General features: G+C 42.9%; 1 protein-coding gene and 1 pseudogene across 1 annotated transcript in view; one reads left to right on the forward strand and one right to left on the reverse strand.

The window, feature by feature from the left end:
• Nucleotides 1–24,495, forward strand: part of PIP5K1B (phosphatidylinositol-4-phosphate 5-kinase type 1 beta) — a 176,827-nt gene that overhangs the window by 12,633 nt on the left and 139,699 nt on the right. The gene's annotated exons all lie outside the window — the stretch shown is intronic.
• On the reverse strand, nt 2,565–3,418 carry LOC100958225 (annotated as a pseudogene).

Consider the following 24,495-nt stretch of genomic DNA (forward strand, 5'->3'; position numbering starts at 1 on the left):
CCTGGGCAGAATGAAATGTCATCTTCACTAAGGACAGAGTGCAATAGAATGGGGTGGAGGGTGTATGTCTTGAACTCAGCAAGATTGAGGAAGGTGGAGGCGGGCAGCCAATAGGCAACTTTGCATTGCATGCATTTTAAAGAAAATCATGGGAAAAAACTTTTTTCTCAAGAAAGTATTCAATATAATAAAAAAGTCAAAAGCAGGCAGTGCCTGTGGCTCAGTGGGTAGGGCACCAGCCCCATATACTGAGGGTGGTGGGTTTGAACCAGCCCCTGCCAAACTGCAACAAAAAAATAGCTGAGTGTTATGGCGGGCGCCTGTAGTCCTAGCTCCTCAGGAGGCTGAGGCAAGGGAATCACCTAAGCCTAAGAGCTGGAGGTTGCTGTGAGCTATGATGCCATAGCACTCTACTGTGGGCGATAGAGTGAGATTCTGTCTCTAAAAAAAAAAAGAAAAAGAAAAGTCAAAAGCTTCCATTTCTTTTTGGAATTTGGGTCATACTAACTTAAGTTGTATTAATATTCATCTCTATGCTTTTTATTCATTTATTTCTGAGCAATTTTTGCATATGGATGCTTCATTGAAAATTATTGCTAATTTTTAAATGTCTATTTTTTGGGATTATGGAGGCTTTGAATTGTTTTAAGTGAGTTTACAGATGGCTGGGTAGAAACTACACAGTATGATAAGGACTCTTGATGAATCTAGCCAGGGAGTGGGTGTCTTACCGGAAGCCAGGTGACTGCATGGAGCACACGCAGCGTCTCTCAGTGTGGCCCTCTTGGCCCTCAGAATTCCTAACAGGGACACACAGCAGCTGGTACACAAGGCAGAGTCCGGCTGAATCTGGGGAACCAGGCCATGCGGCCTTTTAACCTGGAATTGCCATTTCATGAAGGAAGATTTAAACCAAAACTCTACTCCTGTAATAGGAAGCTTCACAGCCTTCCAGGCCTTTCCTACTTACCCACATTCAGTCTCAGCGTAGTCACCTGGTCCAGAGAGCATAAGGAACCCAGATGGCCCAGAACAGTGTCTTTGTTTTCAACCGTCCCAGCCCCACAGTGCCAGTTTCCCTGCATGTTCTCCCTCCATAGGTAAAGCTGGGCACCTGCTTGGGTTTTGCAGGGACACAGCAGTGAACACAGATCTTGGCCTATGACCTCATGAAACCAAGTCAAAAGGTCTAAGCATTTTAGTATTATGACTAAATTAGCTTTCAGAATGTGTATTCCATCTTAGACTCCCCTTAGCTGATTACGGGATTATCTGGGATCCCAAGTCCTCACCAACACTGGGCACTATATCTTTAAACCAGTTTTGCCATCAGGATGGGGAGAAATGCCTTAATTTTCATTTAAAAAAATTTTTTTAATTTATTTCAAATTAATATGAAGGCACAAATTTTTAAGTTACAATGTTCTCACTTCCAAGGTAAAGTTCAAGTTGTAGAAGAGCCCTTCACCCAAGGGGTGTGTGGAATACCCTCACATTGTACACTTTAGTTAATTTTCATTTTAATATCTTCATCTTTATTATTACAAGTTTGAGTCTTTTCACCTGCTTCTTATTGATATATATATTCTTTTGAGAATCATCTACAAATACCTTTTGCTGTCTTACTTATAAGCACTATTTATATATTAAAGGCCTTGCATTTTTGTTGCAAATACTTTTTTGTCTTTCATTTTGCTAACTTTTTTTTAACCCAAGCTTTTATAAAGTCAAATTTATTAATATTTCCCTTAAGACTTTTGTTTTGTTTTTATTTTTTAATTTTGTGCTAGTAATGTCTTCTTTTAATTATAATAATTTATAACATGGGGCTTCCCACAGTGTTCTTAATTTTTAAAATGTTATGATGGTGTTTACATTTGATCCTCTAATTGAAGGTTAGTTATAAGGTCATTACCTCTGAAAAGGTTTCTTTTGTGATTTTGTTGAAATTTGATTAAATTTATTAGTGAGTTTAGGAAGAAATAGCATTTTTAAAGTATTGCACCTTCCCTCCCAAGAATGAAATTTCTAAGGCTGTGCGCAGTGGCGCATGCCTATAATCCTAGCACTTCGGAGGCCAAGGCAGGTGGATTGCCTGAGCTCATGGGTTTGAGACCAGCCTGAGCCAGAGCAAGACCTCCTCTCTAAAAATAGCTGGGTGCTGTGGCTGATGCCTGTAGTCCCAGCTAGGGAGTGACTCGGGAGGCTGAGGCAAGAGAATCACTTGAGCCCAAGAGTGTGAGGTTGCTGTGAGCTGTGACACCACAGCACTCTACAAGGGTGACAAAGTGAGACTCTGTCTCAAAAAATAATCAAACAAAAATAAAACAAAACAAAAAGAATGAAATTTCTATGTATTTGTTGTCTTTTATGTTCCTCAGTAAATTTTTATTTTCTTCATAGATTTTTGTATCTAGTTTTAGTTAAATATATTCCTGTCTAACTTATGTGGAGCTTTTTGTTTGTGTTTGGGGAGATTTTTTCCCCCTATTGTGAATGGGATTTTTTTTTCCCCCATTCCAGTTTCTGTCTGGGAATATATAAGATCTTAATTTTTTTTTTTGGCTTGAATATTTATTATTTTTATGTACAGAAAACTCAACAGTGTATGGTTAGCCCAGTTTAGTTGCAAGTTCTTTAGCCTTAGCCTTTTCCAGCTTGGCAATGTGAGCCACAGACTTCGGACCCAGGACGTTGCCTCCCCAGTGACGGCGGATCTCGGCGGATCTGTCATTGTAATTGGTCCTGATGGCTTCCACCAGCTTAGCTAGAGCTCTTTTGTCTTCCGAGTTAACCTGCGTGAAGGCCACAGTGGTGCAGGTTTTCCTGTGGACGAGATGCCCCAGCTTGGCCTTCTTGATAATGCAGTAAGGGACCCCCATCTTCCGACACAGGGCAGGCAGGAGGACACCCAGCTCAATGGGGTCCACATCATGTGCAATCACCACCAGCTGAGCCCCCTTGTTCTCCACCAACGTGGTGACAGTATTAACCCCTGCTCTAAGGACAGGTGGTCTCTTAGTGGGGACATCCCCTTTGCCTGCTGCAGCTTTCATCTCAGCCCCGGCCAACAGTCGCTGCTGCTTCTCTTGCTTTGTTTCTGGTCTGTACTTGTGGGCCAGCTTAAGCAGCTGAGTAGCTATTTGGTGGTCCAAGGCCTGGGTGAACCGATTAATGGCGGAAGGTACTTTCAGCCGCTCGTAGAGGATGGCTCTTTGCAGCTGCAACCGGATGTGGCAGGGCCATTGACAAAGCAGGTGAAGTCCCTCTTGGGCTGGATGTCCTGCCCAATGCTGAAGTTCTTCGGCCTTTTCTCAAACAGAGGATTCACTACATTCTTGGCCTCCTGCTTCTTCACCACAGCTGGGGCCAGGGCCACCTTCTTCCCCTTGGCCTTCTTGCCTTTCAGCATCTTGAGCCACTGGAGCAGAGAGCCATAAGATCTTTTTTTTTTTTTTTTTTGAGACAGGAGACTCAAGCTGTCCCCCTGGGTAGAGTGCTGTGGCATCATAGCTCACAGCAACCTCCAACTCCTGGGCTCAAGCAAGTCTCTTGCCTCAGCCTCCTGAGTTGCTGGGACCACAGGTGCCTGCCACAATGCCTGGCTATTTTTTGGTTGCAGCCATCATTGTTGTTATGGTGAGTCCAGGCTGCATTCGAACCCGCTACCTTGGGTGTACATGGCTTGCGCCTTAGCCACTTGAGCCACAGGCACCAAGCCAAGCCATAAGATCTTAATTAATGGGAATAAATTACCAATTTAATGTTGTTTTTAACTTTTCCACTGTATCCATGATTGTTTCTTGAATATTCTAGACAACAATCATATTATCTGTAAATTACAATTTTTTCTCCATCTAACCAATATTTGGTAACTGGTTTACTGGTCTTACTCTATTAACCTGGTCTTCAAGAATAGTATCAAAGAATCTTGGTAATATAAGGAAGGCCTTGATTTTAAAAGGCAAGTAGCTCTTGTACTGTTTCCTGTAATTCATCCTCTGCTTACACCAGTTTTTAATAAATAGCTAATTAAAATATCTTAAATACATTTGGGAAGCGTCACTCTAGTGCTTCTGTTAGTTTGCTGGTATCTTTTAGCCTGAAAAAGTGTTTCCCCTATTAAGAAAGTTTCTTTCTGACTCTGGTTTTACTAAAGTTTTTGAAAGTCTTAATTGAATAGACTTCTTCATGTAATTGATTTAAGCTGACCATGGAAAGGCAGTCATTATAAATGCAGTTAGCTTTTTGAGATACTCCAAGTACTAGCGAATAATAAAATCATGTTTCTCTTAAAATATTGTTTAATTTAGGGTTTACAGCAGTCCAGATGAATGTAGTAATTGTATTATTTCCTTATAATTTGGGGAAGTTTTAAAAATTTCTTCCTATAGGCCTGTTGATTGTTTCCCTGCCCCACCCAGAGTAAGCTATGCATAAATTATCCTAAAATTGAATACTGTCTCAGTTTTGTGGTGGGCAAGTTGTTGAAATCATTTTTCCGGAGAAATTTTGTTTTGAGCAAGGAAATCAAAAGGACTTCTGTGGAGCTTTTACCTGAAATTCTGTACTTACTCCATTTCCCTTTTGTTGATACTATTTTTAACATTATTTCATGAATTCGTTATGTTACATTTGGGCTTCTGTTTTTGCCTTTGTAAAACTTGGGGTATGGATGACCACTAAATGTCCTTTAAGTTTCTTGGTTTCTTTTGTTTGTTTGTTTTGTTTTGTTTTTTGGCTGGGGCTGGGGTTTGAACCCACCACCTCCGGCATATGGGGCCGGTGCCCTACCCCTTTGAGCCACAGGCGCCACCCAGTTTCTTGGTTTCTTGGTGGTGATTGTTTAGATTCTGTGATCATCTCCAGTGGCAGTTGCTTTTATTGAAAGCCTTGCTAGATGCCTTGAGAGGAGACAGAGGCTCAGAGTGGGGAGGAGTCTACATTTTCCTTCTCATCTGTTTTTTAGAGAACCTGGGTTGGCTTTACTTTGGTGCAGAGGTAATAATGTCTTGCATATTTTCCCACCCTTTCTTAAAGGATTGGGAAAATCCATTGGATTAGTAACTCAAATGACTCTGTGGATTTAAAAAGATTAATTCTTCGTGGGAAAAAGTGGAGATTTTCTCCCCTTTTCCGTAGCCCAGGGTAAATGAACATAGCAGAAAGTTACCAAAGTCAGTTATGAGAGTTTATAGAAAAATAAAGTTAAGAACAAATACAAAGTCAGACAATGAAGTTAGTGAACTCATCCTAGAAAAAGTGCTACATCCCCCATTGCTGAATATTACTTTGGTCCCCTTTAAAGTACTCTCCTTGGGAAGATACGCATCAGTGCTAGCACCTAGTCCACCTATCAAAGCACTTTTTCTAGGACAAGTTCGCACACTAAATTGTCTGACCTGATACGATGGCAGCTCTGATGGTCGTTCCAGAAAGAGTTCCTAAACTGCTTTGAAGCGTAGACTAGATGCTGGCATCAATGCACAGCTTCCCAAGGGGAGGACTTTGAAGGTGGTGGTGGTGATATTCAGCAAGGAAGTGTGTAGCACTTTTTCCAGGACTGTGAACTTCATTGCCTGACTTTGTATACTGTGGCATCACGCCACGATCCCACTGGCTCTTCAAGCCTAGGAGAGTCCTGAAAAAACCAGGGCCTAAGATAGAGAAGTGGTCTCACAGAATGAAAAGAGAAAGGCAAGGGGGCTATATTTCTGTTGGGTACAACCTTTGTCTTCTCCAGTCCAGAGAGGTCTGCAAAGACCACCTTCTACCCAGAAGGCCAAATGTACACTCTTCCATATTATAAACTCATCACCTATCCATTTATTCTTACAGTGGTCAACTAGGGCTTGCTTTGTGTCATACCCCAGGGCTTGGGGAAATAGGGGCAAAGAATGAAAAGGGATGCCTCAAGTATTATTTAAAAATGAATATATGTATTTGTTTTTTATTGCTGCTATAACAAATCACCACACATTTAGTGGCTTAAAACAACACATATTCATTATGTCATAGTTCTATAGGCTAGATATCCAGTATACATCTTGCTGGGCTAAAAATCAAGGTATTGGTATTGCTGGGTTCCTTCCTGGAGGCTTTGGAAGAGAATCCTTTTCCATTTCCTAGGATTTGCCTTTTCCAGCTTCTGGGGGCCACTGGCATTCCTTGGTTCATGTTCCTTTCTCCATCTTCAAAGCCAGTGATGGCAGATCGAGTCCTTTTCACATTGTATGTCTCTCACCCCTCTTTTGGTTGTTCTTTTCTCATGCTTAAGAACCTGTGTTATTACTGGACCCACCTGGACACTCCCGCTACCTCAGGGTCAGCTGATAAGCGACCTTAATTGGATTTGCAACCATGTAACATATTTTGCCTGTAGGGTAATACACTCACTGGTTCTGCATCTAGGATATGACATCTTTGGGGGCCATTGTTCTGTCTGCTGCGATACAGTTTACCGGTGGCCTCCTCTGTGACCCATCGTGCTGTGTTAGCCCTTTATCAGATTGCTGTCTGGCTGGGACTCTCAGAAGACACTGAGGTCCTGAGGCATAGACATTGTCTCATGTCTGTATTTCCTTCTCCTCCTCTCTTTCCCTTCCCTCTTCTACTACTGCCTGCCATAAATAGATACGCCCAACAAATGCAGCTCCAGGACCTAAATCTTCCTGTTATAAACTCACATAAATAAGAGATAATTTTACAGGGTACAAGCAGGAAACTGGGCTTCTGGTGCAACTGCCTGTGATTGAAAAGCAAATGTGGCTCATGTCACTGCTGTTAACATGCAGCTATTCATGTTTGAACAGAATTTCCAAAATGAAATTTGGAGTTTGCTGCTAGAGATAGTGCGGTCTCCATCACGTCCTCCGTTACGGTGCATCTCCCACGGTAGCATTTGCCACATTATTTCTTTGGTGTTTACAGAAGCCAGGCGTGTTTATGAAGCATGTCGGAAGAAGGAAATGATACATGGAAAATCTCTACATGGGGTATAGAGTCAAATGATCCCTCGATTTGGAACCGAGGGCTATAAATAGGCCAATGACCTCATATGTACCGTGGGACTGGTATTTTCCATCTTTCAGCACACAGTTTAAATAAACTGAGATGGAATTTTTTAATAGTTCTTTGAAAATGGAATATTAGCTATCCATAGAGATTTAATCTTGGACCAAAAAATAGGAATAAAAGCCATCACTTCTGATGACAGGCTTAGTCCTTTTTTCTGGAACGTAATTGAAGATTTGAACCTCCCATGAGTTTTTGCAGTTTCCGTTGAACTGAGAATAGTGACCATGATTTGAAGTGGAAATAGAGGAAATGATTAATTTAGAAAGGAGAAGGATTGCGGGGTGGGTGGAAGTGACATTTTATGCATTGTATTCTTAGAAACTTAGACTGTTAAGAGTTGGAAGTGCCTCTGATAAAACTGTTCATTAACATATGAGAAAACAGAGGTGCAAATATTCTAAGTCACTGGGCCAAGAGTGTGCTGAGTGCAAAACACCAGGCTGGAGCTCAAGGCCATGGCTCTGGACTCTCAGACTTTCTCAGCCCATGGCTTTCGACACCATTACCTCTGACGGTCTCCTGGAGTGACCCACTAGGCCACCTGCACCACGGATGCGCTTGTGTTGGTTTCCACTGGGGTGTTTCTCATGCTCGGATGGCTAAAATACTCTCTATAGCAGCGGTTCTCAACCTGTGGGTCACGACCCCTTTGTTCCATTTGTAACAGTGTGGCAATTAGGAAGGTTGAGAACCACTGCTCTGTAGAGTTTACCCTGGGGAACTGAATGTCCTTGTGCCGTAGGACACAGCAGCCCCTGCATCTGTGTGTCTGTGGAGGCAGGGAGGGTGGACAGGCGTATCTGTTTACACACTTTGCCAGCAGCATTTTTAAGGGCCAGGATCATGACAAAAGTGATAGATAGTACGCTTTCCCATTTTTTGGTTGTTATTTATACAAAATAATAATAACTACTTTGGTACTTGTGTTTTGTGCTTGGTGCAACAAAATGTCCACAGTTTTAAAACTATGGAATTGTAAAACATTGTTCTTTACACATGTATAACGCGAGATATCCTGTTGATGTGGGCAGCACCTAGGCAGACCCCAGATCAGGCACTGACGTGGTACTTTCACCTACAGATAGGAGGATTATGTGTCTCTGCGTATGTTATGGGAGTTCTGCACTCATATTAGATCCTGGTTCTCAACCAGGGCCAGTTTTTCACACGTACCCCCCAGGAGATTTAGCAGTGATGCCTGCAGACATATTTGGTTGTCACTTCTGGAGGAAGGGAGCTGCTGGCTTCTAGTGGGTAGAGGCCAGGGAAGCCACTGAGACTCCTATAATGCATAGGACAGCCCCTTGCAACGAAGAATTATCCAGTCCAAAATGGCAATAGAGAAGCCCTGGACTACCAGGACTTATGATTTATCTGATGCTTGGAATTAGAAAGCTACAGAGAGTACAGTGTATGGCTTGGGGAATTTTTTTGTAATCTAGTTGTGTAGGGGCGTGAGCTTGCCCAGGAGGAGCAGAGCAGCCCAGTCTGACCTGAAGTGAGCCAAGGCAGTCCCGGTACTTTCCTGTGCTGGCTGTCTCAGGCCTCTGTGCTCAGAGACTCGAGTTACAAATCAGCTTCCCTCTGCTCTTCACATCTGTAGAGTCTGTGGTTGAGGATTTAGATGTATGGTTTTTGTTTGGGGTCATGATACAGTTTGGGTCATGATACACCAAACATAGAATTTTAAAAGATGGCTAAGGATATAAGAGACTTAAGAAATGCCTCACCCTGTACACAAACAGCCCCGTTGGGGAACCCAATGCCAGGTGCAGAATCAGCCCTCAGCGCAGCCACGTCCTGGCAAAGACCACTGTGGCAACAGTAGTTGAAAAAGGAGAGGCGTCCGAGGGGGAGGAAATGGTGAGGAGGCTGCTAGAGCCTTCTCTGCAGACCATTTTCTACTTAGGGACCAAGTGAGGTAAGATCGATTTGTGTTTCCTTGTTCCTTTTTGAATCTTTGAAATAAAATTTCCATATTGTTTGGGGTTTTTCCCCGTTGCCAGCTGGTTACATTCCAAACAAATTAAATCATGAACTAGAAACACACACATTTCCAATCATGCTCATTTTGTAGGACTGATTGCAAAGTGATTTCCCCCCATGACAACACCTCTTAACCATGCAAGCCTTTGGTGTCAGGGCCACCTGTGCCTCAGTCTGGCCTCATGGGTGGTGTTGGTGGAAGGAAGAGGCTGAGACTGCTTTTGCTTACTTCAGTCTACAGGGCGAGCAGTCTGCTCCTCTTGGGAAACCTATTCCTTTACATGGGTGGACGGTAGAAAATCCTCCCCAGCCATATGCTGTGCCAGGGATGTTTACTTCCCAAGCCGAGCCAACCTCTAAGCAACCCTCCTAGTAGTCTTCCGAAGCCCAGCGTCAGGTACCAGGGGTGGAAAGATGAACGGATTCTGCATGGGCACAGCAGACATGGGCCTGGAAGAGGGAAGCCGGCAAAGTGGGTCCAGAAACAGGTGGAGGCTAAGAAACGAACCGCAGAGTTCCAGAGATAGACGAGTTGGGGAATCAGCTGGGCCTTTTGTACAGCAGAGTTGAGGAATATGTAAGAGAACATAACAGAAATATCGGTCATGACAGATAGCGCTTGCTTATGGGCATCTTGAAAATCAACAGTTGCAGGGCCCAAGCACGTGACAACCCCCATAGTAGAGGTTATGTATCCACAGCCTCATAGAATCTCAGTGTTGAGATCTTCATCCACCCAGTATTGCATCTCCGGAGTCATTCAGCCAGCACCGAGTTGAGCTCTGGGCAAAGCCCTGCAGGTAGACAGCAGATAGGTTAGCATAGGTGGAGAGTGCGGGGGGGGGGGGGGGGGGGGGGGGGGGTGGTCTGGGCTGCACAGTTACAGTTTCCTCTGACTGTTACCAGGCGAGGGGAAGGAAGCAGCCCTCTATTGAGCAATTGGCTACCGGTCAGGCACCTCCACTTGTGCCGTAGTGGCAGACCACCCACCCTCAGCCACAGCCGCTAGCCATCTGGTTTGGAATGAGCCACTGGAAGACTGGTCTGCTGGGATCCAGTCAAGAGGTTCCAGGAAACCTACTGAAAAGAGCCACCTCACCTTACAGATCAGGAAGGTGTCAGAGCCTAGTGGCCAGCGCCAGTGGGGGGAATCCTGAACTAGGTATTTGATCGTAGCTCAGACACCAGTTTTATAACATTAGACAACATCAGAAACAACTTAGTAATGCTTTCCCCAGAGTTCAGGAGAAAAGGACTAAACCGAAATAAACAGCACCAGACCTCTGCCCAGCTGGCAGCTCTGGTTGCTGCACTTGGGTGAAGCAGGCTGCTTCCTCCTGCGTGCTGGTGGGAAGTCACTGCCTCTTCTCCTTTCTCAGTATCGGTCTTACTTGAAGAGCCGTGTCCAAGACGGCGAAATGCAGTTACTTTCTGTGGGTGTCGTTAGTGGAGCAACTGAAAGTGGACAAAGAAAAGACAGAGAGAAAATGGTGGAATGAATTGTGTTAAACCACCTAAAACAAGTGGCTTCTGGTTTGTCACTACAGACTTACAGAGAAATAAATGAAATCGGGGAGTAAGCTTACAGAGTTTTAAATATATAAGAAACTTGGCATTCATCTAGCCCACTGCCCTTACTTTAGGGAGGAGGAAACAGACCTTGGGACATCACGTGATACCCTCAGAGTCTCACAGCCCCCTGCTGGCAGAAGGGGCTTGAAACTCAGGGTTTTTTGCCCCTTGCTGATTCTAACATCTGTCCGTATTTGCAAGTTAATATGGTGGTGCTTTATGAAGTGAGGGCTCTCGTCATTGTCTGTGAATGCTTCACTTTATCTACCTTGGGGAGCTGAAAGCCTGGAGCTAGGGCCACGGCTGCTTCCATTCCTCTCTGCCATCCCTGTTTGCAGCTTGAGTTTCCAGCTGGGTTTGAAGGTGCTGCTCTTCCCAAGACCTAAGGTGCTTTCCTTGCAGAAGGGCTGAGCTTAGCCTCTGGGACAAGGCGAAACAGTGATTTGAAAGGCCATGAGGAAGGGAAGAAAAACCCACAGATTTGGGGTGAGGGAGCTACAGACAGGCAGGAGGGGCTTGATGGCCTGACGTGGCTGTTTTGATTAAATGTCCAGGGCTCAGAAATAGAAGATTTAGGAACTATATTCTACTGTTCCAAAAGGGCAAGTGTATGAGGAAAGGTCACATCTCACCTACAGTGTAATCCTAGATCTTCAAGTATAGAGGTTACATGAGCAAAGAATACATAATACAAACATGGAAGTGTGCATAATATTTAATATTATCCCCAAATTCAGTGCTTTATCCTGGAGAGTCTTAAAAAACATGTAAATGAACTCTGATATAAACACGTTGAGGAAAAGTGCCATTTAATAGATTTTTGTGTGAAATGATCTAGGATTTATATTTCAGATGTTCAGTCTTTCTGAATGTCAGTTTTCTTATCTGTGGAGGTAATAGGGTTATGGTGAGAAAAAATTTTACAAGCAACTTCACCTTACACACAATTAGCCCTTAAAACAATTACAATATCATGTAAGGAAATATTATGTAAATTTCTAAGTACATGAAATATCTCTCAAAGTATTGCCTTAGAGCCTTTACATGTTAATACTTAAAATTAAATCTTTCTCTACTTAGGAAATACTTCAATTCTAAATTTTAAAACCCCCTTTTGATAGGCTCGGCACCTATGGCTCAAGCAGCTAAGGTGCCAGCCACATACACCTGAGCTGGCGGGTTCAAATCCATCCCGGGCCTGCCAAACAACGACGGCTGTAACCAAAAAATACCCAGGTATTGCAGCGGGCACCTGTGTTCCCAGCTACTTGGAAGGCTGAGGCAAGAGAATCACTTAAGCCCAGGAGTTGGAGTTTGCTGTGAGCGGTGATGTCACTACACTCTACCCAAGGCGACAGCTTGAGGCTCTGTCTCAAAAAAAAAAAAAAAAAGACCTTTAGATAAATATTTGTATTAATATTTCAGATCTTTTGTTTTAAATTCTCTGACATTGTTCTTCTGTGGCTTTCTAGAAATATGGCCAGAACTATGAGATAGGTAATAATAATACCATTAACAATATGGAGGGCAGTCATTTAAAATACTTTAAGTATGACAGGAGGGATGTTTTTACTCCCCATTCTTTCTGCAGAACAGCTTGGCCACAGGAATTTAGAGAGAGGACATTTTTCTCATCCCTCACCAATGTCATTCCTTAGTCCTATGAAAAAGTGATCCAAGATGGGTAAACAACACCTCCCTAACAAGTGTGTGCTTCCCACGGCCAGTCTATAAAATCACCGCATTGTCAAATGGTAAAATTATTTTTATTTTATGTGTAAATCTATTTCATTTAGTAGCCATAACCCTGTCCCTTTCTTCTAAATCTTGGACCCCTGAGCTTTGCATTTCAATTCTGTAAATGCTATTTGTTCCTATGACGTATACATGGTGTATGTAGTATATGTTATAAGTACATATATGATAACATATATACCAGATATATATAATTCCCCTCTCATCCACTTGTAGAGTTTATTATGCAAATTAAACTGCAGGGGTAAAAAACTAAACTGTTGTCATGTTAACTTTAATTCTCTGTTAATGGTATACAATGGGTATCTGTATATTGAACTTAAAAAAAATAAAATAATGGTAAACATTAAAAAAAATTAAACTGGGAGATATTTGAAAGGAGAAGCAAAGCTAGTTTTACTTCTAGGCCTGCTTCTGTACCATTTACCTTATTGTAATCTATTTTTTATAGATCAAGAAGCTTAGTTTTAGAAAAGTTAAGTGACTAATACAAATTGAGGGACAGATGGGGAAAAAGGAATCTAGTGATCCTGCCTTCATAGGAAGCTTCATTTCTGTTGTTGTTCTCTTTGGGTAAATGGACAGCAGTTAAACCCTCCTGTCCTATGAAGTTAGTCCCTCCTGAATTGATTCACAACAGAATAGAGGCCAGTAGTCCTGCCAACACTGTCAGCACACTGAGAGAAGCTGGGTTCCTTCCTCTCCTTAGCTAAATACATTCTTTTTCAAACTGCAGAGGTCAGTTGGTGGAATGAAAAGGAAAGTTTTCAGGTCTCTTGGGAAGGCAGTAAAAGATAGAACAACAAGCTCTTGTAAGCTAATGGTATTTCTGGAAGTATATTATGTTTCCGTGCAAGCCTTAGCCTCCTTGGGGGACTTGTGATCATCCTTCCCATTCCCTAAATCAGCAACAATAGCATTGTGTGTGTGCGTGGTGTGTGCGTGGGGTGGGGAGGGAGAGAGAGATTTGCATATGCAGAAAAAGCTGAGGGGATAGGGCAGAGCTAAGGTAGTTAATGGCTGATAGGCCAGAGAGGATGGAGGAGGATGTGGAGGCTGCTGAGGGTTTATTTGGCAGTGGAGAGGAATTGGTTGGTTGTACTTTACTCAGCTCGCATAAAGCTGGTAAGCAGCCTAGAGTCTTAATTCCCCTTTAAAATGCCAATACTACAGTGAAAGCTTCCAACATTGGCACCATCTAGGACACCTTTTAAACCAATGCCTATCTCACCCAGTGTACCTGAATTGGCAGAAAGCCACTAAGATGCCTCCTGGAGAACTCTGTGGGAATGAGACTTAGCTTTTGTTCTGACCCACCTCCACAACTATGGGCCAAAAGAGTTAACTATGGACTTGCAAGGCCAAGAGGAGAATGCATATAAAAAGAGCAAAAGCTGACTCAGCATTGCCTGGAAGGAAACAGGCCCATGCAGCCAAGAAACAAGCATTGGACTAGCCACAGAATTTACTGGGCCTCTGCTAAACTGAAATGCAAAACTGATGTCTGAGTCTGGTTCTGATGTCAGGTGTGGACTCGGGATTAGCAAACCTAGGTTCAGGGGCCAGCCTCTCCACCTCCTTGTTGTGTGAACTTGGATAAGCTGTTTTGTCTTTCTGGACCAGTTTCACTTAGGTTAATCAAGAGTAAATAATTTAGCCCAATGCTTGGATCACAATAAGCACTCAGAAAAGGCCAGCTAGCTGGCAGAATGGTGAAAGGGACTCAAGATGCTCCGTTCATTTCCTTCCCCCAAAAGAATGAAGTGGAGGCAAAGCGAGAAAGGTGCTACTACCAACCATCTGTGCAAAAATTCCAGCTGAAGATACCAGATCATTTCTCACTCCAGGGAAGCCCATCATAAAGGTCTTCCTAACCCTACGGTGTGAAATGGTAAAGAAAGCAGGCAGGTTCATCTGCAGTTTCTCTGTGTGTGTCCCTCTCTGCCTAGGTGAGTTTCTCAGCCCCACCTCACCCACAGGCCACCACTGTGTGCTGCTCCTAAAGAGACCATCCCAGTGAGCCAATTCTGCATTTCTAATTTGTTTTTGCAAAAAATACATATATTTAATTGCGACTATGAGTATAAATTCTTCTAAAGGACTGTGTCAAATTAAAAAAAAAACTAAAGATGTGTATAAAATTTTATTAGAGGAAAAAGGAATAAAGAAGAACTTGATTTGGTAGATGATAAAAGTAGCTACAATTTCAGCCCCGTGAGAGCTCACAATTTCAATAATAGACACTCCCGAGAGAAAGCCCGGGCTCTTATTGTTTCAGTTCAGAGCTTCCGTGGGGACTAGTTTGCAAAGGCAGTTTAATTTCATTTGGTATCAAATAATTGAGCAAGGTTATTAGTGTGCAACCATAAAAAAATGAAAATTGTAAACTTAAAAGCAAATAAAACAGTAAACTCACAAAGAAAATCTCCCTCCGTAGTGATCAGGAAAGTGGGAACTGAAACAGCACGATCGGTATGCTTTACCTACCTGCGAGAGAACCAGGCAAAGTACCCAATTAAAATTTCTGTTACTGTATAACAGGGCTTTTCAACCTCTGCATTATTGACATGTAGTCTGGGTAATTCTATTTTGCAGGTGGCTGTTCTCTGCATTGTAGGATGGTTGTGGCATATCCCTGGCCTCTATCCAGTGGATGCCAATAGTGCTCCCCAGTCAGGATAAGCCACAATTGTCACCACACATGCCGAGTGTCCCCTGGGGGGCATAGTCAGCCCTCACTGAGAACAACTGCTAACCGAGAAGGGAGAATAGATGTGAGAGACGACTAGCAACATCTGCCGTAAGCCTTATGTCCTTTCCCCAAAGCAGTGCTTAACATCCAAGTCATATTTTACCTTTAAAGCGACAGCTCCTTTACCAGGCAATCCAACACTCTTAAGATTGTGTGCAGTTTCATTTTGGTTAATTCTAGAAGGAAGAAAAGTCATGCCTTTCTTATTTGTATCTATTAAATCTAAATTTGTATTTATATCAAATACAGTTTTTCTCTGAATGTATAAACCAATACTCTTCCCTGGTGTATAGGAATAGTATTAAGAATATTAGATAGTGCCATGATTAGGATGAATGCCTTTAAACTGCAATATTTCTGGACGGCTGTATAATGGCATTCATAATGTTGCTCTACCCTAAATCAAAAGATTTCCTCCGTAGTTGATGGCAGGTCTCTTTTAAGGGCAATTAAGGGTACATAATTTGCCAGTGCTGAATTATGAACACCTTAAGAGGACAGTATTTACTGTTAATGAGAGTGTTTACCTAATATTCTTTCCCTCTCCAATGAGAGAATGTGCTTCACTGCCAATCCCGTGAGACGGAGATAATTTAGAAGAAAACCATGAAACCTCTTTGTTCTGTCTTTTCTATCAAATTTTGAGAGGCAGATCTTCCATCCAACAAGTGGATACACAGGGATCTTGTTAAAAGGCTGCTTAGTGAAAAGGGGAAATTAAATATGAAGTGGCTTCTTCCATGGTTGTTTAGTGCCTCGTATGTCAGAATGACCCTGTGACCAGGCGATTTCACCACAGGGAGTGTCGGTGCAGGCACCAGGGAGGGCATCATTATTACAGGACTACCAATATGCTTATTTTGGAGAAAGTAAATGGCTGAAGAAATTACATCAGAAAAGTAGTTGCCAGCCATGGAAATAACAGAATACTGTAAAAGTCACGGATAAACTACTCATACTGGGAGAGGAATCATTTTCAGCTGCTGCAGTGAACAGAGGTTATCTGGAGGGACCAGTGATAGAGCTGGAGCTGGAAGAGTAGGCAAGACACCAAAAAGAGAACGGAGGACAGCGCTGCAGGCCAGGAGCTGAGTGCATGCAGAGACAGGAATCACAGGGCAACTTTAAGTGGACAATTTGGCTTTTGGAGTTCCATGGAAGTAAAAGGACCTCTGATTTATGGCCGAAACAGCAAACTGTCCGCCAGACTCTGAGCTGCCTCCCACAGAGCAGCTGGATCTGGAAAGCAGCTGGAAAGCCAGCCCTGCGTGCATCTGGGTGAGGCCATGTGGCCCGTCCTTGTTGATGGACTATGAATGGATCTTCATCTGGAGGGCAGTGAACAAACAGCACACTCAAACTGGGTGATTTGAAGGGTTTTAAGAAGAGCACTGTTTGCAAAGATACAGAAGAATTGAAGAGAAACCACTGCGGATAATGTAGTATTTTCAGGCCAGAATGTACCTTATTACCTCCCTGAGGCATGAAGAAGAAAGAGAATGATATGGTTTTATTATTAATTTTTAAATTTAAACAGATTTGGAGAGTAGACGTGTTTTTTTTTTTTTACATGGCTGAATTGCATAGTGGAGAAGTCTAGGCTGTTAATATGCCCATCCCCTGAATAATATACATTGTACCCAATAAGTAATTTTTCTTCCTGCACCCTGTCCCACCTTCCTCCTGAGTCTCCAGTATCCATTAGAGGACCCTACCTCTGTATGACCATGCATACCCCTTGCTTAGCTCCCACTTATAAGTGAGAACATGCACTATTTGGTCCTTTGTTCCTGAGTTACTTAGAACAATGGCCTTTGATTCCATCCAAAGTTGCTATAAACAAACTTATTTCATTCTTTTTGATTACTCAGTGGTATTACATGTGCACGCACACATGCACGCACACACGCACGCACACACACACACCACATTTTCTCTACTCATTGGCTGTTTTCCTATCTTTGCAATTGTGAATTGTGCTGCAATAAACACATGGGTGCAGGTGTTGTTTCGGTATTTGCTTTTTCGTTTTTGTTTTTTAAATAAAATGACTGCTTTTTTCTTTAGGTAGATCCCCGGTAGTGGGATTGCTGGATTGAATGGTAGGTCTACTTTTAGTGCCTTGAGAAATCTCAATATTGTTTTCCATAGAGCTTGTACCAATTTATACTCCCACCAATATTGTCTGAGTGTTCTCTTTTCAACTCGTCCATGACAGCATTTATTATTTTTTATTTATAAGTAATGGCCATTCTGATGGGGATAAGGTGGTATCATTGTGGTTTTAATTTGTACTTCACTAATGATTCGTGATGTTGGGCATTTTTTCATATGTTTGTTGACAATTTGTTTCTCTTCTTTTGAAGAATGTTCTCTTTTTGGCTCAGTGCCTGTGGCTCAAGTGGCTAAGGCGCCAGCCACATACACCTAAGGTGGCGGGTTCAAATCCAGCCCAGGCCCGCCAAACAACAATGATGGCTGCAACCAAAAAAAATAGCCAGGCACTGTGGCGGGCGCCTGTGGTCCCAGCTACTTGGGAGGCAGAGGCAGGAGACTCGCTTGAGCCCAGGAGTTGGAGGTTGCTGTGAGCTGTGATGCCACGACACTCTACCCAGGGGGACAACTTGAGGCTCTGTAAAAAAAAAAAAAAAGAATGAAAGAATATTCTCTTCTTTTTGAAGAATGTTGCCCCTTTTTGAATGGGGCTATTTGTTTTTTTCTTGTTGATTTGAGTTCATTGATTCTGAATATTAGACCTTTGTCAGAGATATAGGTTGCAAATATTTTCTTCATTCCATGGGTTGTTTATTTATTCTGTCAATTATATCTTTTTAAGTACAGAAGCTTTTCTGTTAGGTTCCATTTATTTTTGTTTTGCCTTTGGGATCGTAGTCACAAATTCTTTACATAAGCCAATGTTGGGAATAGTTTTTCCTAGGTTTTCTTCTAGAATTTTTATGGTTTCAAATCTTACGTTTAAGTCTTTAATTCATCTTAAGTTAATTTTTATATGTGGTGAGACATAGGAATTCAGTTTCAGCTTCTGCAGGAGGCCATCCAATTTTCCCATCACTGAGAGTGGCATGGTTTTTAGAACTCAAAATAGGACTCTCTGGAAGAACCCCCCAAAAAGGAGCTGTAACCATCAGAAGGACACAACCAGCCTTAGTCAAACCTATAGGAAAAGAGAGATGGAAGTAAATACCGTGAACTCACTGTCAAAGCTCCTTCCAGTCTTCTGCCAGCATGTCCCATTAGCTAAACCCACCTAGAAGACAGAGGGCAAGGGAGCCTTTGATGTAGAAGTACAGGTGAGTGGCCTGGGGGACCAGGCATGATGGAGAAAGGTTGAGGATCCCGCACTGTCAAAGACGGTAGGAAGTAGAATTACTTTCCTTCTCTGGTCCCACTTCCCCTACCAGCCAGCTAGACCCTACCCATCTCAGACAGAGCCACAGGAATGCGGCAGCCAGGCCCTCTTCTACCAGAGGAAGCTGGACCACCATTCAGGAACACAATCTACGGACTGTGCCTGGTTAACAAAAATGTGTCTTGAATCAATACAGTAACTTTCAGAGATGTGTTTTGTGCAGCAGTTTATTTTACATTTGAGGATTTATTTATGATCGCGTTTAGCATTAACAGGAATTAGACTGTAGAAAATTTTGAAGGCTAAGCAAAGAATTTGGACTCATTTCTACAGAGGGTCAAAAACTGCTGAAGATTCTTGTGGTGGGAGGTGGTGTCAAAAAATAAAAAGCTTTGGAATGATGAGTCTGGTAATCGTGTGGCAGGTGGAATGGAACACAGTGAGCAATCAACTGAGGCAGCTGACCCAAAGCCCATGTTATCAGCAAGACCTGTAAGTCCAGGACAGTACAAGCTAAAAGGGTCAAAGCATGTTAATCACATTCCCAGTTCAAGGGCCTGCCCACCATGTAGAACTTGGGGAAAGGGGTAGCCTAAGGCCAGTGTTAATGATCACCGCAATCTATGAAAGGGCTTGGCTGGCCCGCTATGAGATGTGGAAGAAGAATTTTAGACACACTGTTGATATGACTAACTTCCACAGAAGAGAAGGCAAGGAGAGGACCTGCCCACTCTCTCAAGCCTAGGGAAGGGGGCTTCCGTGAGATCACTGAAAAGTGTTCTGTGTATTCTCTGGAGCCTGGGGGATGTAACAGGTTACAGTATTTTTCTGGAAAATTAAAAGGATGTGAGAATCAAATTGCTGGTCAGCGGTTCTGATGATAGCAAAAGTGAAAGAGGCTTCTTGGGGAGGATGGAGAGACTGCTTGCCAATTCCCAGAGTCTCAGGACAAATAATATGTAACTAGTTAAGGCCACTGAACTCTGGGGAGTTAAGGTGGGGGTCATCCCTGATCCTGTCCATGTGAGGACCTGGGAGACAACAAGAAACTACCAGTCAGAAGAAATATGTTCTCCCTCTAATTAGGAGAATGCAATTGCCATTTGAAGGGTGAACTACAGACCCTACGAAAGGGCCCCACAAGAAAAATAGATTTATACTCCTGGCAAACCTTTTGAGTGCCTGGGACATCTTACAACTGTACTCCTCAAGAAAGACTTGTCCTGCCCCTTTCCTCCTGCCTCTAGTAACCAGTCAGAAAAGAGAAGAGCGGCCCCTAGTCCCTTCCCCAACTGGATCAGGCTTAAGCCAGGCAAGCTGGAAGAAGGGTGAGATGGCTACTAATAGTATTGCCACATTTTTTATTGCTAAGCTGGACTAGAAATGCCAAGTGCCTACATGAGGCCATTTTTATCAGTCTGTGATAAGAAATAAACAGAAGACCTCTTCTTTTTATTCTAGAAGTTACCAGAAGGGTCATAGCTCTACCCAAAATTTCCATGCTTGAGTAAGGGAAGATCTAAGCCCAGAATATGTTTAGAGGAACAGTGGGAGAAAACAATAAAGCTGTTTGTGATTATTCTCCATAAGACCATAACAGTTGCATAGGTTCACCCTGCCCTAACAGAAAAAAATAAAAAGATGAGCAGATCCTAAACCTGCCTTTGTCATGCCTCAAAATGTATTTATAAACATGGTAACAATACTGTCGTGGGAAGACATTTTCTTTCCTATATATAACATAACATTTGGAAACTCTGGGAAGTAGAAAACTTAAAAGCAAAAATCCCCTAATATCCCATTGTCTAGAAATGTACATTTTGGCAAATGTCCTTCCTGTCTTACTTTCCTCTGTGGATGTGTGTACATATCCTTGTGAGATTTTCCCATTCAAATCTTGTTATCTGTATTTTATATCCTGCTTTTTTTAACTTGAGATTTTATTTTCTAAGTTGGAGAACATTTTAAAACTACAGTGTAAATGATGTCATATGTAACTACAAGAGGGACTCTACCTAACAAATCCAAATATTGTGATTCCATTGTTTGTACCCTCACATTAACCTGAAATTAGAAAAAAAATGAGGGTATGGTTTAATTGGAGCTAATCCAATAATTTTGTCAAATATTCTGGATCCAGAGTTAGATTTCCATATGAATCAATGGTCTGAATGAGAAAAGACTAGAGACTGTGACCCATGGCTTGAGATAGTCCATCCAGTTGCAGCATTGAGATTATCAAATGAAAGAGCCATTTGTGGAGACTAGTCACTCCTTTCTTCAATCTCACTTTTCTTATTTTCTCTGAAGCCGTTTACTTTCTTCCCACTGCTGCTGTCACTCCCAACCCTGAAGGTCCTTCTTCCATCCAGTCCCCTAAATGTTGACATGGCTTAGGGCTCTCCTCAGACACTCCCATCTCTCCCTGGGTTTTCAGTACCATTCATCAGCTAACCAATCTCAACTTCAAATATTTAGTCCAAACCCTTCTTCTGAGATCCAGGCTCGCCTGTTAACATCTCCAGTTAGATGTCTTATTGGCATCTCAGATGGAAGTCTTGATCTTTGCTCCAAAAGATGTTCCTTCTTCAGTCTTCCCAACTGGAAAAGCAACCTCATTTCCCTCAGTTACTCAAGGAAAATGCTGGGGGGCATTACTGCTACTTCTTTCTCCCTCGTTTCCAGCTCATAGCTAATCCTGTCTGTCTCCCTCTGAAATATATCTCAAACTCAACCCTTCTGTCCATTTTCTCATTGGTCGCTCTTCTTTAAGCCACCAGCATCTCTGTATGAACCACTGCAACTCCCACCCAATCATGTTCCCTTCTGTAATCCCTGCAATGTGTTCTCCAGAACCATCCTTTTTAAATTAGAATGCTTTTCCCTTACGGAAACATAAGCAACCCTTTGGGTGGCCTGTGAAGTACAGATCCTGGTCCATTCAGACTTTCCAGCCTCTAATTCCAGCCCTCTCCCTGTTGCCCACTGATCTACCCACAATGGGTTGCTTTCAGGTCCCTGAAGATGGACTCCCTTAATCTAATGTGCTTTCTCTCTTCCCCACCACACATGCTAGTCCAGAATGTCAATTCTGTTACAGCAAGGACCCTGTCTGGGTCATTTCTTTGTCTCTGGTGGGCACACAGCCAATCTTCGTTGACATGACCTGCTGACTGGCCTATTCTAACCTTTCAAGTCTCAGCTTACAGATCATATCTCAGATCAGCCTCTGCAGAATCCACCATTGTTAAGCAGGTCTCTGTCCTTCTGTCCTCAATCACTTCACATGGTGCTTTCCATCACTGACTCCAATTTGGCATTATCTGTGCGTATGTTTCTTTTTTTATGGTCTCTATCTCTGTCTCCCACTAGACTAGAAACTCCCAGGAGAGAAGGAATCATGTCTTTTTTAAGGCTGATGCTTTCCCCAGTGCCCACCACCATGCCTGGCTCATAGAAAGTGCTCAAATCTTTGTTATATGAATGAGCAGAGTCTGACTGGAGTTGTAAGGGGAACTATTTTCTCTGCAGGGAGCAACGCTGGAAAAATTGCCAGTATCAATCCCCACAGTGGAAGAGTGTAGTCCATAGGATAATCGGCCCCAAAGAGGTCCCTGTCCTAACCCCCGGCACCTGTGAATACGTTACCTTACATGGCAAAAGGGACTTGGCCGATGTGATTAAGTTAAAGATTTTGAGATGAGGGGATTGTCCTGGATTATTTAGTTGGGTCCTTATAAAAGAGACGGAGGAAGATCAGAGTCAGACAAGGAGATGTGATGAGAGAAGCAGAGGTTGGGGGAGAGAGGGATGTAACAATTGCACTGGCCTTAAAAATGGAGAAAGGGCCATGAGTCAAGGAGTGCAGGTGAACTCTGGAAGCATGAGAAGGCAAGGGCACATTCTCCCCTTGGAGCTCCAGAAGGAACACAGCCCTGATGACGTTTGGGTTTTAGGACTGCTCACCTCCAGAACTGAAAAGTAGTAAGTTTGTGTTGTTTTAAGCCATTACACTTACATTCTCATAGCAGCAATAAGAAACTAGTACAAAGAGGGACTAGAGAAATGATTTGAAAACCCCAGAGGCAGAAAGTGATCCCACTTTCTCTCAGAGAAGAGTAGGCTTACCTCCTGGCAAGCTGTGTCATTTGTGTAGTCCTACAACCAGTTTTATGTAACCTGTAACCTTTTTTCTTTTTCCTTAATTCTCCCATGGGGACAATTAAGTAGTCCATGTCTTGTTTCTTGAGTATAGGTTTAGAGATAGGAGGGTGGACCTGGAGCTAGGTGGGAGCTAGAGGAATGAGGGAGAACAGCCAGCACCTACCTGCCCACAAAAAGATCACTAAGATCACTTTTGTGCTATCTAGCTGGGCCACGCCTGTAATCCTAGCATTCTGGGAGGCCCAGGAGGGTACATTGCTTGAGCTCACGAGTTCAAGAGCAGCCTGAGCAAAAAGCAAGACCACCCCGTCTCTACTAAAAATAGAAAAACTGAGGCAAGAGGCTCACTTGAGCCTAAGAATTGAGGGTTGCTGTGAGCTATGACACCATTGCACTCTACCCAGGGTAACAGCTTGAGACCCTGTCTTTAAAAAAAAAAAAAAAAAAAAGATTACCCTGGTGCAGTTAAAAGGAGTTACTGAACCATTCTTAATGGATTGGTCTCAGGCAGTTTGTCAACAGGTATCTCTAATTTAGATTTAAGATCTGTAGTTTGGGGAAAATAGACCTTCTGAGAAAAGAGAAAGCTTTGGACCCTCCCTCTGGAGGTCCCTGGTTAGTTATTATTAACTGGAGTCATCATGTTGTATAAGAGATCTCTTGACTTACCCTCCTAGCTAACTGAAATTTTTTATCCTTTGATTTCTCCCCAACCCCCAACTAACCCCTAGTAATCAGCACTCTACTCTCTATGTGTATGAATTCAACTTTTTTTTTTTTCCGAGACAGAGCCTCCCTAGGTTGCCCTGGGTAGAGTGTCATGGTGTCATAGCTCACAGCAACCTCAAACTCTTGGGCTCAAACAGTTCTCTCGCCTCAACTTCCCTTCCAGCCAAGTAGCTGGAACTACAGGTACCTGCCACAACATCCAGCTATTTTTAGAGATGAGGTCTTGCTCTGGCTCAGGCTGGTCTTGAACCTGTGAGCTCAGGCAATCCACCCACCTCAGCATCCCAGAGTGCTGAGATTATAGGCGTGAGCTACCTCTCCCGGTGAGTTCAACTTTTTTTAGATTTCTTATGTAAGATGCTTTTTTAATTAAAAAAAAAAAAAGATGCTTTTTAATTATTCCCAAATGCATCAGTTAAAATGCACACAAGCCAAAATTTTCATATGCAGTTGTTAGAGGTTCATAAGGTCCTCTTGCTCAAGTTAGAGGATGTGTTTATTGTGGTATCATTTTTCATGTTGGGTATAGGAGGCAGTGGGAGGCAGGGAAGTGAGAGGATAAGATGAGCTTCTAGTGTCAAGCTGAGGATTTGGGGCTTAATGCTACAGGGAGGGCGCGGAGGACCCATTAGAGCAGTAGTTCTCCACCTTCCTAATGCTGTGGCCCTTTAATACAGTTCCTGTGGGTCACAACAGGACCCCACCAACAGATCAGCGAGACTGTGGTTGAGAACCGCTGCATTAGAGGGTTTCAAGCAGGGTAGTGAGATGATCCGAATTGTACTTTGGAAAACAGTCACTCTGGCAACATGTATATTGGCTATAATCTTATAATTATTTCCTCAAGTCACCTTCAGGGAAAAAATGCTGTTGACACGAAATGTTTTAATACTTCCTTTTAAAGCCAGTGATATCAGATGGCATATTAAGTGATCAAATTTCATGGACACTGTGCTGTAGAAGCAGTTTCCTGTAAGGCCATTAAAACCCTACTGCTGGCTCGGCGCCTATAGCTCAACCGGCTAAGGCGCCAGCCACGTACACCTAAGGTGGCGGGTTCGAATCCCCAGCCCGGACCCGCCAAACAACA

The sequence above is a fragment of the Otolemur garnettii genome, unplaced genomic scaffold, assembly GCF_000181295.1.
Source record: "Otolemur garnettii isolate 467f Iridium unplaced genomic scaffold, OtoGar3 scaffold00006, whole genome shotgun sequence".
In the NCBI taxonomy this organism is placed as follows: Eukaryota; Metazoa; Chordata; class Mammalia; order Primates; family Galagidae; genus Otolemur; species Otolemur garnettii.